Here is a 20,251-nt window from a genome sequence, read left to right on the forward strand (position 1 = left end):
GAAAAAAATTCAGAGATATCTTGTGTTATGTTGATGTTCAAGTCAATATGCTTCTTAGTAAGTGCTTCTGAGCTAAGGCTGTTAAAGGAACAGAAGCTGGCAGCTAGTTCCACATAGGGTGTGTACCTGAGACTAAACTTCCAAGATTTCCTTTCATTTGGATTAATGGGGCTCAAACATAATCATGTGATAAAATACCTGAAAGTTGCTTTTTTTTTTTACAGAGTAACATGAAATACAAATACTTAAGTTATATAAGAAAAACAAGCATATAATTTTGTATTGAATCAAATATTTTGTGTTCTAAGAGAAAGATGTTATTAAAACCTAGGGAATATAAAACATTTATGGAGGAAAAGATAAAACTGAGGAAATTTTATCTATTCACTGATAAGTGAATTTTTTCTGAATATTTTTTCTGAATATTTTGTGTGGACGGGACTGCTGGTTGCCTACTCTCACACCCGATTTCCCCAATTTTTAGCTGGTTATAGAGTCTCTCTGTGAGAAACCACATTCCCCAGCCTCCCTTGTGGCTAAGTACAGTTACCTGACTGTTTTCTGTCAAAGGTATGAAAGTATAATTCCTAGCTGCAAAGTCCAGAAAGGCTGCTTAAATGGATTCGGCTCAGCTGGGAGGGGTTCTTTCTGTTTTTCCTTCTTCTTTTGACCTGCAATGCAGATGTGATAACTGGAGCTTTAACAGCCCTGAGATGGCCTGAATAATAAAAGCCACATGTTAGGATAATGGAGGGAAAAAATATATTACGTCCTGCAAAGGCCATAGCTAGACTGTCTTTCTCCTTCAGGCTTGCTTTAGGCACTGGTAGTGCACATTTCTTTTTATGTGCAGCAAAGCCCAATCCTAACTGATATACTGGCAATAAAAAAATCCCCACCCCCAGTTCTAATATTGAATTTTAGTTAGAGCTTGAATATCCACAACTATTCAGTAGTATGCAAGAGTAGAGTTTGAACCTCAGGTTTGGTTATTATCTGTGTACTTTCTTAGAAAAACTATAGAGACACTTATTTAAAATAACTTCTATTTTTAGTTTTGAAAGTCTTGCTTTTGCAAAAACAAGAAGAAAAGAAAAATGGCACCAGATCTCATTAGTTTCGAGATCTCTCTCACTAAATATCCAGCAATGGTATAAGTTTCATCTTAGCTAAAGTATCTATTTTCCACATAGTTATGCAATGCTTTAAGTTCGTCAAGTATACCCATATAATTAACTCATAAGATTCTCATAATAGATCCATGAAGCAAGCAAGACAAACATAGTTATTTCCATTTTTATCACTGGATTTTCCTCTTCACTACATCCCTTTGAGATAGATGACACTATTATTATGCCTAATACACATAAAACAGAATCATAAAGTGTTCACTTCATCTGACCTAATGCCTTGAAAACAAGTTGGCATTTAATAACTATTTGCTGGGTGCCTTAGACAGATGACTGAGTGAGTGAATAAGGACAAGGAGGCCCAGGGAGGTTACAGAAGGTATCAGTGTCACAAGACTGGAATTAAAATGAGGGTTTCCTCATACCTATTCTCATTTATTTCCCATTACACTATGTAGCCTCTCCCTAGACATTCATTCTCCAATTCGCTGAGCTGTCCTTTTGGGTGCCCTGTCAGTGAAAGGCGGTGTTCAGATGGTCATCAATGGTGAACTTCAGCTGATGCCCCAGCACAACATTGCACACACCACAAAAGAGTTGGCTTTCACTGGCAGCTCTCCCAATCTTCACATATTATGCTGCGCCAACAGCTATTGTCCTTGACAAGTGACTGTGCTGGCAACATGAGATTCCCTCAAACAAAGTCCTTCACATGGTTAGCCAGCAAGGAGTTCCATTTCTAGCTCCGCCTGACACCCTCATGCAGCCAGAGTATTTGTTTCACTTGGGAAAATGTCCCAGGAGGCTTTGTAAAGTGGTGGTTGTTATGGTTTAACTTGAGGGCCTAAAGATGTGAAATAGAAAACACAAGAGCCACAGTGAACCCGAATATTGAGACTATTTTCTTTCTTCTTAAAGAGTTCAGACATGAACAAAAGCCAGATAGACCTGAAATCATTACCCTGTTCACTCTGAGGTATGTGTCTAAAGTGAATGTGCATTGGTTTGCAGATAACCAAGACAGAAATATTAAGTGGCTTCTCCTAAGTCGTGAAAGTAGTCAAGTTATTAGCTAAAGATTCTAAGTCCTAAATTAAGGAGCTAGTAAGAAGAATTTTTTTTAAATATTTTTTTTTTCAACATTTATTTATTTTTGGGACAGAGAAAGACAGAGCATGAACGGGGGAGGGGCAGAGAGAGAGGGAGACACAGAATCGGAAACAGGCTCCAGGCTCTGAGCCATCAGCCCAGAGCCCGACGCGGGGCTCGAACTCACGGACCATGAGATCGTGACCTGGCTGAAGTCGGACGCTCAACCGACTGCGCCACCCAGGCGCCCCAGAAATTTTAAGTCTGCCATTTAGTACCTGTGTGACTCTGGAGAGATTATTCTCTTGGAGCCTCAATTTTAATATATTGATAGTAGAAATCATATTCTTGGACTCCAGAGTTGTTGAAGGCCTAAATGAAATACTGTAAAATGCCCAGCAATTAATTTTTTTTTAATGTTTATTGCTTTATTTTGAGAGAGACAGAGGGAGAGAGGGAGAGAGAGAGTGAGAATCCCAAGCAGGCTCCACACTGTCAGCACAGAGCCCGAAGCTGGGCTCAATGCCACAAACCATGAGATCATGACCTGAGCAGAAATCAAGAGTTGGACACTTAACTGACTGAGCCACCCAGGTGCCCCAAAAGTGCCTAGCAATTTAGAATCCACTCAATTATGTTGTTTTCATTCCTATCCCCATTGAATACTGGGTCCATTTCAGAAACTCTTGCCACATTCTGTGACCAAGCAGACATGCTGAGAATTCCAATATAATCTTTATTAAAACCTTCTGGTTTGCTTTAACATACGGAAGTTTAGAAATTCCCATAGCATCTAAAATTTACAAGAATATCTAAGAATATCTAGAAGATACTTGGCCTAGTTCACTTGACCTGCAGTAATTCTGGTTCTTTTGTATACTTTTGGCCCAGATTCTGTAATAGGGATCAGAATGTTCAGTGGAGACATTTTGGTGCCTACCACTTTCTCATAACCCTGACCCAGGGCTTCTTACTTTTTCATAGTTTGCTTTTACTTTATTCAGCAAGTATTTTTGAAATACCAGCTATGTGCTACTCACTAAAAGAGGTAATGAGAATACAGTAATGAACAAAACACACAAAAGTTGTCTCTGTTAGTGGAGGAAGACAGACAATAAGCCAAATAAACATGGTCTATTGGTGATGGAAAAAGTAAGGTAGGAAAGGAGATATGGAGTGTTGGGGCAGGAGTTTGAAATTAAAACATAATAGTCAGGAAAGGTCAGGAAAGGTCAAATAGAAAGATGAACCAGTAAAGACCTAAAGGAGGGGGGAATGAGTCATGCAGAAATTTGGGAGGAATGTAGATGGCATGGGAAGTACATTGACCTTGAGGAAGGAAAGTGTCTAGCGTGTTCTTAGAACAGCAAGAAGGCCAGTATGGCTATAGCAGAGAGAACAAAGGAGAAAATAGTAGGACATAACTTAAAATGAGTGAGGAGGCAGGAGGGGACAGATTATGTATGGGTATTATAAAGACTTTATCTTTTACTCTAAGTGAAATAGAAACCTTTGGTGGGGTTGAGCAGGGAGGTTACATGATCTGACTTACGCTTTTATTGGACCATCCTATCGTATTGAGAAATAGGCTGAAAAGCAGTGGGACCAGTAAGGAGATTATTGCAGTAATCCTGTGAGAAAGGATGCAAATACTTGCTGATGCATTGGATGTGGGGTGTGAGAGACAGAGAGGAGTGAAAAAGAACTCCAAGGTTTTTTTGGCATGAGAAAGTAAAAGGCAGTGTTGTCATCAACTTATGTGCAGATGGCTACAGGAAAAACAGGTTCAGGAGAGATCAGCAGTTTGGTATTAGACATACTAAGTTTAAGATGATTGTTAGACATCCAAATAGAACAGTCATGTGGACAATTGGATGTCCAGTGAGAGCATAGGAGAGAAATTTGGGCTAGAGGTAATAATTTGGGTGTTGACAACCTATACATGATATTTAAAGAAGAGAAGACAGATATGTATGTGTAAAGACAGGCAGGTGGTAAGATCAGGAAATAGAGAATTTAATCCCGTGGCTCAGAGAATCTTTTCCTTCAAATCATTTGTATGTAAGGTGCCTGGGAAGAAGAAGAAAGCATGGAGTTCAATAGTTTTAAAATCCTTCAAGTAAAAAAGGTCATCAGCTATGGGAGAACATTGGCTAGATTGGGGTCTCGGGTGGGATATGAGGAAACTTAAGGAACTACAGGTAAGATGTACAAAATAAGGCCACAGAGTAAGGGTACGGAATCCCTGACTCACCCACAGAGTGATTCAGAGAGATTTGTTGGTTGTGCAGACTTCATAATATATTGCTCATACAGCATGTTTCATCTGTTTATAACTTAAAAAAAATTTGAGACTGTTCTTTGACTCAGTAATTCTACTTCTTGTCATGAATTCTAAGAAGATAAATTTGAATATAGTAAAATATATATATATATATGCACAAATATTTATCACAGTGTTATTTATAAAAATAAAAATCTGGGGGTGTCTGGGTGACTCAGTTAAGCATTCAACTCTTGATTTTGGTTCAGGTCATTATCTCACATTTCGTGAGATTGATCCCCACATTGGGCTCTGCACTGACAGTGTGGAACCTGCTTGGGATTCTCTCTCCCTCCCTCTCCTCCCTCCCCCTCACACACGTCCTCTCTCTCTCTCTCTCTCTCTCTCTCTCGCAAAACAAATAAATAAATAAACATTTAAAAATTAAAAAAATGTGAAAACAATATAAGTGCCCCAAGAAGTAGAATGTTTAAATAAATTGTCATCTGTACCTATAGAATAAAATATTAAACACAATGTTTGTAATAATACTTAATAAATAGGAAATGACTATAGGACAATGTTAGATAAAAGTTCACAAAGGGGTGCCTGGATAGCTCAGTTGGTTAAGCATCTGACTTTGGCTCAGATCATGATCTTGTAGTTCGTGGGTTCGAGACCCGCATCTGGCTCTGAGCTGACAGCTCAGATCCTGGAGCCTGCTTCTGATTTTGTGTCTCCCTCTCTCTCTGCCCCTCCCCTGTTTGCACTCTGTCTCAAAAAAAAAAAAAAAATTAAAAAAAATTTTAAAAAAAGCTAACGAAAAGCTATGTATATATAATGTGATCTTAATTTTATACATTCATGTGTTCAGGGAATACAGAATGAAAATAAATACACTCAATATTTGCCAGCAGTGGATTTCAACACTATATATTTCTGATTTTCCAAATTCTCCATCAGTAGATATCATTTTCATAATTGTATTTCAAAAATGTTTAAATTTTAGTGACGATTAAAATAAATTCCTGAGTTGACCATAGTCTTCCTTGGGTTGTCCTGTCATTTTAGTTGTAGACTCCATGAAGTCTCCCCAATATTTGGTGCCCTGTTCTTAGAACAAGTGGTCAAACATGAGTGATCAGACAAAAGGCTTCAGGATGTTGAATAATAGCTGAGCCGGTAGAAAATTTGTAACACTGGTGTGATGGATCCAGGTGTGATCTCCTTTGGAGGAGCACCGGTACCTTCCATCAGACTGGGATCTCACCATTGGAGCTGGCAATAGGCCCTATTGTTTCCGGGACACCTACAACTCATCATCTGTGCCAGATCGTTCACTTATACTTCTGAATGCTTTGTCACAGAGTCATTTCCTGTTGAAATCTCTTCAACTTTTCCTCTTTGACCCAGGACTGACTGAAAAAGATCTCTGCTCTATAGTGCTTGAAAGATTCTTTACACAAGTAAGCCATCTGGGGATATTTTCATCTGTCGTGGAAGAAGGGCAAAATAATTGAGAGCTACGTTAATCCATCTGATCTGGGAGTGAACAAGAATCATCACAGGTGGTGCTGCTACCCTAAGCAGATGATCGCATAGCAATTTCTGTTTTAGTAAATCCATCCAGGTTTTTCCCTGGGAGTCTGGCTTTGATATTTTTCTGCCTCTTTAAGATTGGGAAACCACCCAGGCCTCCCAGCTCTTGGCAAGCAACACATTGACTTCATGTTGTTACTCAGCACTTTGTCTCTTATTGAAATGCCAGGCTCTGCACAACCGGTTTGTAAAGTCTGAAGATCCTCTGGGCGTGCCCAGAAACGTAGCAGCCTCAGGAAGAGAGAACTAAACAGGACAGAGTGAGAACAGGAGAAAGGCTTTACAGCTCTGAGCAGCTTGAATCAAGCCTATGTCAACAGCCTAGACTCTTGTAACTCCCTAGAGCCTCTTCCCTCTCTTCTCTTGGTTGCAGTCCCACCTGCTCTTCTGAGAGCAATTCTACCGCTACCTTCCCCAGCCTAATTTAATTAATCTCTTCTTCGGTGTTTCTTAGGACACGTGTGTTTATTTACTTTTTTGGTCTTACTTAGTAGTCTTTCTTGTACCATACTTATTTCAGTACTCCTGATGCCTGTATATTTCCCTGCTGGCTTGGAAGTGTCCTGGACAATTAGAGTGACCCAGTTTAGTTTCCTCCCTCTTCCTTAGCACAATGCCTTACACTTGATTAAATAAAGATCTGAGGATGCTGAGTCATGCACAACTCCTGCCTTCCTTGGGTGGACCTCAGTGACTCCTGGGTTTATTATAGCTTCAGCAAAAGGCAATAGCCTCCCAGGGTTACTATGGCCTATAGGAATCTCAGGCTTCATTGGCCTAAGTGTCTATCTTTAAATGATAATGAAATCACGTCCATTTTAATAGTTCATATACTAACATTGTAAAGGTACTGAATAGATTAGAATGGCCTTGTTTAATGAAAAAAGCAATTTCTTGAAGTATTAATTTTTAAATAAAATAAATACACATATGTACAGGGGATTAATTAAACTTTTATTGTGGGTAGGGGTGCCTGGGTGACTCAGTCGGTTAAGTGTCTGACTTCGGCTCAGGTCATGATCTCACAGTCCGGTCTGTGGGTTCAAGCCCCATGTTGGGCTCTGTGCAGACAGCTCAGAGCCTGGAGCCTGCTTTGGATTCTGTGTCTCCACTCTCTGCCCTTCCCCCACTCGCATTCGGTGTCTCTGTATCTCTCTCAAAAATAAATAAACATTAAAAAAAATTGTAAACTTCTATTGTGGCAGATAAAATGGGATGTGATTAATTAAAATGATATTTGTTTTTGAGAGAGTGCAAGCAGGGCAGGGGCAGAGGGAAAGGAAGGGAGAGAATCTTAAGCAGGCTCCAAACTCAGTGCAGAGCCTACGGTGTGGCTTGATCTCAGGACCATGAGATCACGGCCATGAGATCATGATCTGAGCCCAAATCAAGAGTCAGACGCTTAACCTACTGAGCCACCCAGGCGCCCCAGATCATGTACATTTACATTTTCATGAAAGAATTTCAGAATGTGTTGTGGGGTTTTAAGAAATGTCTAAAGTAGTATATTTATCCTTTTTTAAAAATAAAAACAAAAAATAACTTCTATGTAAAATATGTGTACACACACCTGGAAAATATTGTTTGGGAATTTAGAAAAATAATTTGAGAAATTATCTGGCATAATTAGTGTCCCTAACAAGAATTGGATATAGCACAATTTTCTAATTGTGAAACATAATTTATGTTTCACATAAATATTACTCTCTCAGTAATAACTAGAATTGATCATAGCCAGCATCATCAGAGCAGAGAAAAAGCTGTTGCTTTACCTTGGCTATTATGGACAGTGCTATAAACCGACGTGCCCAGCAGAAGTAGACGGACATCACAGAGCACTGACTACATGGGGTAAAGGGCAAGGAAGGAAGAGTCTGTGTTTGTTGTTATAATTTTTGAGCCACAACTTTTTTTTTAGGCTGGCAATAACCAAATACACTTAAGAGCTATGAAAACACATTTATTATTGAAATTACTATAGAAAAAAACCCTGTTCTGGTGTGAGTCTACAACTTTCTGTTCCCATTAAAATATTTTTGAAATCTTGGTTTTAAATTTAAATGTGATTTATCTTTGATAGGAGATACATTCATAAAGGACAAAAATCTATATTTCTATAAGGAAAAATTTCTCTCCCACTCCTTCTCCCCAGCCACCCCCCCCCCTCACTTGGTGGTATTTGTTTATAGTTTTTGATAATTTGAGATTTCCTAGAAAATTGCCCCTCTTTTGCTGAAGTTGAATAACTATATACCAAAACATTAACTGTACATGGGATTATAGGAACTATTTATCTCTTTATGGCTTTAGGTATACAATTTTTTCCATTAAGTAAAAAATTTAAAGATAATTTCCAAAATCATTTTGTTGGACTCTGACAGCATGCCTAAGTTGACATTGTCATCATTTTTTAATTACACCATTTCTCTGCCACAGTCCTTAGTCTTGGTCAACAGGAAAGCTAATATCTTGTTAAAAAAAATACATATCTAAGTCACATTCTGGAAAGAAATTTCTTAAATTTCCACTGGGGTTTCTGAGTATTTGATGCATGCTAATTAAATCAAGCTAACTAATTAATATCTAATACGCTTGATCCACTTAAGATGTTTAAAGTAACAGCAACGAATGCAATAATAAATTCTTAAGAGATGTTTCCCTCGCTGGGATTGACAGGAAAAGATCATATTTATATTTTAAATGAGACATTAAAAAAAAAACAACTTGATAATGGGAGGTGGGATACATGGTAAATGGCCACATTTAAGTTTTGTAAATACAAATTTTAAGCTACTTTTACTAGGCTTGGAGTCAAATGTTCTTCCAGGCCTGCTCCGGGGGTGAGAATTTGGGCAACAGACCATCTGTCCATAAATAAAATTTATCTTCCTTGAAGCAGATCACCTCAGACCCAGGAAACTGTGAGTTCTGGTCTTCTTGTTATGCCATTTTACATTCAACCTCGAATTTTACTTATTGTGTCTTCTCTTCCACATTCTCTCCTCCTTCCCACATTCTTATCCATCTTCCTCTTTTTTTTTTTTTTCTTGCAGGAGGCTAACATAAACCTAGGGTGTAGAGTTGAATGGGGACTGATCTAGGATTTAGGGAGATAGGATTCCTGTCTAGTTCTTTTCTAAAGTTTTATCTTTATTTATTTCTGAGAAAGATACAAGGGCAAGTGATGAAGGGGCAGAGAGAGAAGGAGACAGAATCCCAAGCAGACTCTACACTGTCAGCACAGAGCCCGATGCAGGGCTTGAACTCACAAACTGTGAGATCATGACCTGGGCTGAAATCAAGAGTCGGACGCTTAACCGCCTCAGCCACACAGGCACCCCAGTGTCTAGTTCTTTTCTAAACTAGGTACTTTACACAAATCACCTCACTATCCTGTTCCTTCGTTCCCTCATTCAATGAATATTTGCTGAGCTCCCCCCATACACTAGAGACTGTTGTCGGTGTTAGGAGGCAAACATGAAACAAAGTGCACTTTGGGACTATGCACCTGGCCCCTCTACCTGTCCCTGAGGAAGTTGGCTTTGAGGACAGCAGTGGAAGCAGTGAGTGTGCACAAGTCTGTGGCATGCCCCACAAAGGCAGTGTGCTAAATGTGGGCCCCGTGACAACAGAGGGGCCCCAGGGCAAAAGGCATGGAGAGTAGAGGTGAAATAATGCTGTTGGATGGTGTCAGGGAGGAAGGGTGGCATCAGTGATTTAGTTCAATGCCCTTGGATCATACAAGCTGTTTTGAGAGCTGCCAGGGTCAGAACACAAAGCCAGTGTGCACGTGTGGGGTGGAGCATCAGGTGAAGGCAGCTCACCAGTGTGGCATGAATTTTTATTATAAACTGTTGGCTGTCAAAGAGTTTTAAGAATGTTGGCTTGCTTTGCGCCTTGGGTTAGACAGAGTAAAGTTGGAAATCAAGGAGAATTCAGTGAATTTGGAACAAATCATTTTATAAAATTAACCCCCTTGTTCTGTAGAGTAGGGGGCTCTTTCCCCAGGATCTAACATTCCTTATGCGATGACACTTACTGGACGAATGTATGAATGAAAAAGTTGATAGAATTTAGGAGTACTAAAGAGAGCATATCCTTGGAAAATTGAGAGAGACTGGTAATGAAGAGCTGAGCATTTTATCTCATAAAATAATGCCACCTAAAAGGTTGTGATGGAGAGGGTATTCTTAACAATACTTCTACTCATCCAGAGAGCTCGCTGTGAGCCTACATGGAATAAAGCATTGGAGGGGTGAAAGGGGGCCTGGTCTCAGCCCCTCTTCAGGACACTGAGGAAGTGGCTCTCCCACAAGCATGAGGACCTGGGCAAGGAGAGCTTCAGTGCACGTCAGTGGCAGACGAAGATGGGTGCTGGATGGGGGGCAGAAAGAGGGTGAGGCTTGGAGTCAACAATTGGAAGATAGAGGTTCATTTTCACTTGTGCTTTACTATTGGCTGGGCCAATGATTTTCTGAGACTTAGCTTCCTTTTGTGTAAAACAAGAAGCTGTGCCACCTTCTGAATTTCTCCCTGTTCTGAATTTCTTCCTTTTAGAAAATTTTCTTGCGTTAGAGATTTGCTTGGATAGATCCATTCTTCTCCACAAACACAAATACACTCTGGTAGGGCCAAGGCTTTCCATCAAGAAAAGCACAAAGTATCTTGTCACTCTGATGCTGGGCATTTCTGGAGATGGGGCAGGGGCGGGGGGGTCTCTTGATGGGACTGCTGTGGTGTTGAGAATAAACATTCAGGAAGTGACTAGTGAGCAGGTCTGAGCAAACAAGTGCCTGTGCAGATAACAACACAAGGAAACTCTTCACAGCTTTATTAAGCACAATCAGGAGAGAGAGCAAGTCCCCTGGTGGTGGTCACAATCCAGCCTTTAGCAGAGAACAAAGTCAGGGGTTTCTCTTGGCAAAGGAAAAGCTGAGGGGAGAAAGAGTCCAGGTCTGAAGGGCATCAGACAGATGTGACTTTGAATCCAGGCTGTGCTCTTCTTGGTGACCATGTTTTGTTTTTGTTTTTGTTTTTTTTTTTTCCAGCTGTGAAACAGTAATTATATTTAACTAATAATATTATTGGGAGGATTAAAATAAAAGATATATGTTAATTCCTGGCATGACATAAACATTCAATAGATGATAGATAATATAATTTTTTATGAAGAGTCTCTGTGAAGGTTAGAAAACTCATGGCTGAAAGTGGAGAAGACAGAAGAGAAGCCAGAGAAGAGGAGCTGGGCTGGGGTCTGAGGTAACAATAAGATCTTTTCCAGGAAGATGTATTGCGTCGGCAAGTAGCACAGGTTTTTTTGTTTTTTGTTTTTTAATGTTTATTTTTTGAGAGAGAGAGAGACAGATAGAGCATGACCAGGGGAGGAGCAAAGAGAGAGGAAGACATAGAATCTGGAACAGGCTCTAGGCTCTGAGCTCTCAGCACAGAGCCCAATGTGGGGCTCGAACTCATGGACCGTGAGATCATAACCTGAACCAAAGTTGGACACTTAACCAACTGAGCCACTCAGGCACCCCAGTAGCATGTATTTTTAATAGATCATCTTAAAGTCTGGACACCTGAATGGTCGAGATGCAGGAAATCTGGCTGGGATCTGGATGGAAAGAAGATACCACAAGTAAGCCTAGAAGTCTGATTTGTAGGCCCTCCTGTAACCTCAGGACATAAAGGGGAGGAAGTGAAATAAGATTTGCCAGGTCCTGATGTTAGCGTTCAGACATGACTAATTCACACCAGAAACAGTATCAGAAAAATGGAGCTTATAAGAAAAATTGAGTGAATGATCAATGATTTTTTAGAAATGTAGCTCTTTGCCCCCAAACTGTTTAACCCCTACCATTAGACTCCAGTGAGGTTCAGACTATGATGTTGCCTCACAAAATGTTTTCCCAAGACAGACATAACTTTAAGAAAGGATAGGGGTGCCTGGGTGGCTCAGTCGGTTAAGCATCCGACTTTGGCTCAGGTCATGATCTCACAGCTCAAGGGTTTGAGCCTTGCATCAAGTTCTGTGCTGACAGCTCAGAGCCTGGAGCCTACTTTGGGATTCTGTGTCTCCCTCTGTCTCTGCCCCTCCCACTCTGTCTCTTTCTCAAAAATAAATAAACATTTAAAAAATTAAAATTTCAAAAAGGATAAAACTAATGCATATTCTTTGAAAAATAAATACATAAATAATAGAGAAGAATATAAAGAAAGTAAAAAAAAACCTGGTTTTTAAATTATATATATATATATTTTATATTATATATGCATTATATTAATATACATGTTGATGTATCCCTATGTATCAGTGGAACAGACATCAGGATACCCCTATAAAAGGACCCACACTCACTGGGGTTGGGCCAGACCCCAGTAACTTTACCTATGAGATGGCTGGGGCACTGAGTCCCAAAGCAGGACACAGGTGACTTGGAGTGGGGATCTCTACGTCTCCACAGTTCAGCCCCCACTGTGGGGACCTATTCTCCCAACTGAGTCACAACCACCTGAAGGTGGGCCCTGTTCTTCTGGCTGGGCTACCTCTGTCAAAAGTAAGAAATAATTTTAATTTTCATTCATTTGATTACTAGTGAAGTACAACTTTTTGTGAATTAGTTATCTCCAATGGTGTGATTTGGTTATTTTACTCTTATGTTACCCTTCAAAAATTATTTAACTAATAAGCTTCTTGCCTTTTTCCTTATGGATTTATAAAAGGATTTTAGGATGTAAGATATTAAATCTTGTTCATCTAGTCTTCTCTTGGTTTGTAATCTGTCTTTTCACTTCGTGGTATTCTTTTTCACAAAGGAGTTTTATGTTCTTACCTTTATTTCTTTTTCAGTCAATACATCCAGTCTTTAAATGCCCTGCAGGATCTGATAGGAGATCCTAAAGATTCAAGATCATGATGCTGGAAATAAAAGGATGGCCAAGGATACAAGGATCTAAATATAACTATCAGACGGGTGGAAGAGATGATAGGGGCTGTAGGAGTTTGTAACTTCATAAATTCACCAACATCCTGACAGCACACAATCTGGGCTTAGATAAGCTGTTTGAATCCTGACTCTGTCAGTTATGAACGGTTTGAACTGGGAAATTTGCTTAACTATGCCTCCATTTCCTCACCTGTAAAGCGTAGGAATTTTGTGTAAGGTATAGGGATATTTTCTGGCTACTGTAAACTCTCACTAAATGTTAGCTATTCTCAATATCTGAGCATTTTTAGGGTCTGACCTGCTGAAGAAAGGACGAGTAGTCTCAGGATGGGCATGAATGAGACAAGGCTAGAATGGGGAGAAAATCTGAATGCAGGGGACCCTGAGAATCCACATGAGGTCACGATCCATATGGCTGGGGCCTCTGATGAAGGTTGCAGGAGTCACCTGGAGGGGTGACCCTGAGGGTGGCCAGGAAGTATGTGTAAAAGGGACAGAAAGCAACAATTAGGAAAAGAAAATAAAGGAAAAGATGAGCTGGAAAAAACAAGAAAGGACTCATCAGAATCTCCTGTGGGATGGACAATTTTAAGTAAAAAGAAGACACTGGGTGAAAGTGTTTTAAATGCTGCGTGAGGGTCGCCTGGGTGGCTCAGTCGGTTAAGCGTCCGACTTCGGCTCAGGTCATGATCTCACGGTCCGTGAGTTCGAGCCCCGCGTCGGGCTCTGGGCTGACAGCTCAGAGCCTGGAGCCTGCTTCAGATTCTGTGTCTCCCTCTCTCTCTGACCCTCCCCCGTTCATGCTCTGTCTCTCTCTGTCTCAAAAATAAATAAAAAAAAATTTTTTTAAAAATTAAAAAAAAATGCTGCGTGAAAGGAAAGCAGATTTGATTCGCAGTCAGAAAAAAAAAAAATAAAAAAACCTGCCAACAATTGGTAGTGAAATCAAAATGAAGACAAAACGTGCCCCAGTGTCACCAGAATGGCTAGAATGGAAATCACTGGTAGTGACAAGTATTAGAACAAAAGGACCTGCTGCCAGGAGGAGTGTAAATCAGGAGTGTAAATCAGGACAGATCCTTTGGGAAACTGACAGGGTCTACTCTGGCTGAACACATGCACAACGTAGCACCGAGCAGCTCCACTCCTAGGTGGTCACCAAACAGAAATGCTTATATTTGGTCACCAACAGGCACACGTGTTACTAGCGGCACTAATCATAAAAGTCCCCAACTCGGAACTGCCCACATGCGCATCCACTAAGGATGGAGAGACATACTGTGTATGTCCTCCCAGTGGGAGGCTGTACAGCAAAGAGGATGCAGGAGTCATGACAACACGAGCGAACCTCAGAAAACTGAACGAAAGCAATGGACACAAAAGAGTGCTCATGTGTGATTCCATGTGATTCCATTTATATACAGTTCAAAACCAGGCAACACTAATTTTGGTGTTAGATGTTGTCTTGGTCTGTTCCAGAGGCTCTACCACAACACCACCGACTGGGTGGATAAAACAACAAACATTTCTTTCTCATGGTTCTGGAGGCTGGGGAGTCCAAGATTAAGGCACCATCAGACTCAGTGTCTGCTGAGAACCTGCTTCTGGGTCCACGGGTGGGGTCTTCTTGCTGTGTCTTTTCATGGCAGAGGGGGCAAGGGAACTCTCTGGGTCTTTTTTATAAGGGCATTGATTTCAATCAACACCACAGGCCCTATATCCGAGTACCATCACACCAGGGAGTAGATTTACAACATACAAATTTGGAGAAGGACATAAACATTCAGTCCACAGCAGGCCAGAATAGGGTTACTTCTGAGGCATTATTCTGTTGACCAAGGGGGCACACATCTGAGGAGGGCCTGGTCTTCAGATGTTCTGGGAGTGTTCAGTTTCTTAATTTGGATGATGAGTACTTGTGTGTGTTCAACTTGTCAAAATGCATCCAAGTGTACATTCCTTACATTTTTTTAAGTGGTTAGTTTTGAGAGACAGAGTGAGTGGGGGAGGGGCAGAGAGAGGGAGTGGGGCAGAGAGGATTCGAAGCGGTCTCCTTGCTAACAGCACAGAGCCCGATGCAGAGCTTGAGCTTACAAACCGCGAGATCACTACCTGAGCCGAAGTTGGATGCTCAACTGACCGAATCGCCCAGGTGCCCCAACATATTGCACTTTTATGTATTTAATTCTTCAATGAAAATTGAAAATATTTGCCCATATTAGACACTAATAAAAATCATTGAAAACCCTTTGTTTACTTATAGAATGTATAGCTGCTCCTTGACAGCTTTGTTGGTATAGACATCAATTCTGATTCTCATTTTCCATATTTATAAAGCGTGGATAATAGTACCTGCTTCACAGTAGGTAATATAGGTGAATGAGATTTGAAAATGATTAAATGGTATACAAATTGCTAGGGGGATGATGCCTTGCCCCCACTCCTGATGTTTCTTTCTTATTAGCATGACAGCCCTGCTCTCTCTCCCCTACTAACCGTTCACTCCCACCAAGAGGGGAAACTGGTAAGTCTGACAAGTATGGTACATCCCTCTTCAATCTTTCCCCCTTGGAAAACCCCTTGTCTAGCACAGAAGCTTATTGAACCTTAAGGGGGTGGAGTGCATTGTCCAAATTTAGATAATGAGTAACGGATAGAATTTGAACTCAGGTTTCTGACTACAAAGATCATGCTTTTAACCATTTCATTATATTAGCTGCCTAATAAGTAATATATTAACATGAAATAAATGCTGATTTGTATGGTCCAGCTAAGAATACGATAGGAATTCAGGGAAGGGACTCTCCTATAGTGTCTATGATCCAGGAAGCAGGTTTTCACCAGACACTGAATCTGCAGTTAAAGATGACTACACAAGAGACTACAGGGGTCAACTCCTGCTAAATTCTCTCCGTTGTAAACTCCAGGAGTCAATACAGCTGAATTAGCACTGACCTCTTTCCAGGGCACACTAGAGGAGGTGTCTGTTGGCCAAAACAGCCAGCAGAGTTTAACTTCACTGCCACTTGCCTGGGCCCCAGGACTTACCCAGTTTCTCCCTTGGTTTAGCTGCATTTTGCCATTTACTTGTGTTGGTGTTTGCTTTGAATTCTTCAGTGGGACCTCATAAGCCATTCTAAAGTATGAGATGGGACAGGAAGCTTATTTTCAAGCACCTGACATCTGAGAATATGCAAAGGGCATGTTACCAGCATTTCACAAAGGAAGATTATTATTTTTATTGAGGTATAATTTATATTCAATAAATAGCATTGATCTTAGATGTTCAGTTAGATGGGTTTTGACAACTTTATGCACCCACACAACCACTACCAAAATAATAGAACACATTGTCACCCCCAGAAACATACTGTACGATTGTGTGTGTGTGTGTGTGTGTGTGTGTGTGGCTGGCTTTTTTCACTCAGCCTAATATTTTGACATTCATCTGTGTTGTTGCATTTATCAGTGATTCATTTCTTTTTATTATCAAGTAGTATTCCATTGTATGGATGTACCACAATCTGCTCATCCATTCTCCTGTTGGTGGGCATTTAGGTTTTATATATATATATATATATATATATATATATATATGGCTTTCGGCTTTTATGAATAGGTCTGTGAACATTTTATGAAAGTCTGTGTTAGCATACGTTTTCATTGCCCTTTGGGAAATACTGAGGAATGGAACTCTGGGGTGACAGGATGGATGTAGGTCTATCGTCGTAGGAAACTGCCAAATAACTCTCCAAACCGTTGAACCATTTTATGGTCACACCATCAATGTTGCTGTGCATCTCAACGGAAAATTTTTTACAAAGCCAACTATGATGACACCTTAGTAAAGAATATCACAGTGACTAGGGTGGGAAAGATTCTGTGGGAATCATTTGGAGGGAGGACAAAACAGCCAACAGAAGGGAGCGGATTGGCACTCACCAAATAGTATTCATCAGGAAGCCAGCCTGAGGGGACCACGTGGGCAGCAGGCTCCATAGCTACCAGTCAAGGCTGTGTTCTCAGCTGATGACATTCATTCCACACGCCAAGCCCTCTGTCCATGATCCAAGCAATCTGGGCAACTTATTGTTTTTCCTCAAGTTGGGCCTCATTGAAATTCTTTTTGGAGTGTCCCTTTCAGTCACAAGTTTTCTCTCTTGTCTGGAAGCCAAGATCATGAAGCTTAGTACAGCAGCGCCTTTTGAACTTGCGCTGTGGACCTCACCTCTAGCTATAGTATCAAAGCTGGCTAACCTGCCCCAGGTCCTGATCACCTCTCTCTTTGCTTCCACAAGGTTGAGAGCAGGTTATTGTTTATCTTTTGGCCTCCTCCCCCCGGGTTACTTTTAGCAAGGTTTCAGTTTGTTTTTTATGCTATTATATTCAAGGGAGGGCAAAGCCTTTGGCTCTGTTTTAACATGTTTTCCTTCTAAGACAAAACTTCATTCTCTGTGAGTTTTTCTTTTAGGTTATCATGACACAGGCCAAAACTGGTGTGGAGTAGCCCTCAAAAGAATTAATCTTAACTTTCTTCAGGCATGGCTGATCCTGCCTGTATCTTCCTATTGATTCTATGGTATTAGTAAGAATTCTTGCTAGAGGAGGTGGCCAGTGTTATTCTTTAGCCAAACTCTAGATGACAGGCTAAGGGCTCCAAATTTGGGCACAACTAGGTTTCAACATCTATTACCCTTATTCTGTTCCTCTAATTGGCACACACTGTCAAGTACTTGGTGATAAAAATACAAGCCCCCATTTTCTTCCTCTTCCTTCCCTTACAATGAAGGATTTGTCCCTCCTCCTTTCAAAGGCAAATTCATCCACACGTGTTCTGGTTCCCATTCCATCCTGCCTTCGAAGAGAATGTATTCAATTGGTTATTACCTGCAGCTGAAATGACTATCCTTCGAAATTCAGGAATTTAGTTTCTATTTTCAGTATATAGCTGTTGCTAGAAAGCGAGTTCCCAGTAAAAGACTATGTTCCCCAACCTCCCTTGCCTTTAGGTGAGGTCACATGACTAGTTCCTGTGAATATAATGTGATCAGAAATAATATGGATCGCTTCGTGACCAAGTAGCTTAAAAAGCAGGAGTGCTGTTTCTCCCTTATGCTCACTTGATAAAAGGGGCACAGCAAACATGGAACCATATACTCCTGATGAGGGGTCCACAAGATGGCTGGAGCCTGAGTCTCTGAATCTTCAGTTGGAGAGTCCCACCTGCCGTTAAGAGCTTCTATCTTAAGAGTTCTATCTTAAGAACTTTGTGTGACTGAGAAATAAATTTCTATTGTGTCTGACCTATTATATATTGCCAGATCCTTTTGTCACAATGGTTACCATTAATCATGACCCTAACTAGCACTTTATTCTTCTTTCCTCGACATCTTCTACATTTCTCTCTACTGGAATCTATCTGCATTCAGACATAACCAAGCACCGCCCATCCTAAAACCAAACCCCACGAAAAAACTTCCTTTGACTCCACGTTCCTGCTCAGTTTTCTCTTTACTTCCTTTCACAGACAGACAATTGTATTAGGAAAGTTGTCTATACAAAGTCTTCATTGCTTGCTTCCAATTAACTTTTGACCCCAATGTATAGGGCTTCTTTGCCAGCCTCCATTAAAACTGCTCTTGCTGAAGTCCTTAATAACTGCCATGTTTCTAAATCCAGCAGACACTTTTTGGTTCTTATTGTAATTCTCAGGACTTAACCCAGTTGATCACTCCTGCCTTCGCTACATACTACCTTCTCTTGGTTCCTCGAGACCAATCTCTTACAGGAATGTCTCACAGACTTTTAAAATTTATCATCTCCAAAACTGATCTCCAACACCTGCCCCTCGTTTTCCATCTCAATAAGTGGCACTTCCATCTACCCAGTGGCTCATGCCAGAAACCTGAGGGTAACTTTTGATCTGTCCTTCTTTCTCACCACCCATAACCAGTCCATCATCGTATCCTGCCAATTTTACCTCCTTATTTTTCTCAAATGTTCACACTCTTCTTCATCTCCCCACATCTTCTCCACATCCCCTTCCATTCTCCATATATATGATTAAAAATATAAATCAGATAATGTCACTTTCCTCTTAAAATTCTTCAGAAAATTCCCACTGCACTTAGGATAAATCCCCTAATCCTTAATACAGCATACAAATCCTCACATGATCTCACCCCTGAAACGTCTTTAGCCTTATCAAGCACTCACTTCCCTTTGCTCATTGTTTCTCAGCTTTTCTTACAAATCTTTGAAATCAACAAATTCTCTCCTACCTCAGAACCTCCCTAACTGCAAGAACAAAAATCAACTCAAATTTAAGCAAAAAGGAAATACAGTAGCTCGTATAAGTGAGAAGCTTAATAAGCAGGTGACTTCAGGCATGGCTTATTCCAGGAACTCAAATTATGACCTTAATGCTCTGTTGCTTCATGTTTTAGCTCTGCTTATCTTTGATTTGATTCCTTAACATGGGCTGTCATCATGGAGGCAAGATAACCACTGTCAGAGATTTGTGTAGTAAAAAATTAATCTTACCCAAAGAGAGGTCCAGACTTTTCCCTTGGCTTCTGGGAAGTAATTTCCAGGCCCTTGGAATGTCATGCTTGATAAGACATGTTTGCCTGGGGGCCATAGACCAGCCAGACAATAAAAATATGAGTTAGGATGGGGTATTAGACCAAAATCAGCAATGGGATTTAAGATGGAGACTTTGAGTCAGGTGCCATTAGTTGACCTCTGGAAACTGAGATCAGTCCTAAGTTCAATGAATCATGCTTAGGTGATGAAGCCCTAATAAAAACTCTGGACACTGTGTGTGTATTGTTACACACAGATGCCTAAATCCACAGGGAGAGGACAACTGGAAGCTCCAGCTTTGCTACCCTCCTGGCCAGTGTGCCTATTCCTTTGGCTGATCCTAGTCTGCACCCTTTCCCTGAAATAAACTGTGATCACGAGTACAGCAGTTTTGAGTGAGTCCTCTGAGTCCTTCTAGTGAATTATCAAAAGTGAGAGTAGCTTTGGGAACTACCAAATTTGTTTTTGGTGTCAGAAGTGAGGGTAGTCTTGTGTGGACTATGCTTCCTCTCACTGTACACAGTGGGCTCTCACATTATTACACATTCTTAGCCTAATAACTACAGCTAAATGGTTCTGTGTTTTTGATATTCTGTAAGAAAAGTTCCAGGGAACATCTCAGCTAGCTAGCTTGAAAT

The 20,251-nt window shown here is 40.6% G+C and overlaps 1 long non-coding RNA gene across 1 annotated transcript; it reads right to left on the minus strand.

The window, feature by feature from the left end:
* Positions 1 to 551: 551 nt before the first annotated feature.
* LOC123385236 lies at positions 552 to 19,311 on the minus strand. The gene is made up of 3 exons (XR_006597431.1): positions 18,149 to 19,311; positions 16,971 to 17,192; positions 552 to 671 (listed from the first exon to the last, which is right to left on the minus strand). It is a non-coding gene; the product is annotated as an uncharacterized LOC123385236 (long non-coding RNA).
* Positions 19,312 to 20,251: the final 940 nt, after the last annotated feature.

The sequence above is a fragment of the Felis catus genome, chromosome B1 (assembly GCF_018350175.1).
Source record: "Felis catus isolate Fca126 chromosome B1, F.catus_Fca126_mat1.0, whole genome shotgun sequence".
Taxonomy (NCBI): Eukaryota; Metazoa; Chordata; class Mammalia; order Carnivora; family Felidae; genus Felis; species Felis catus.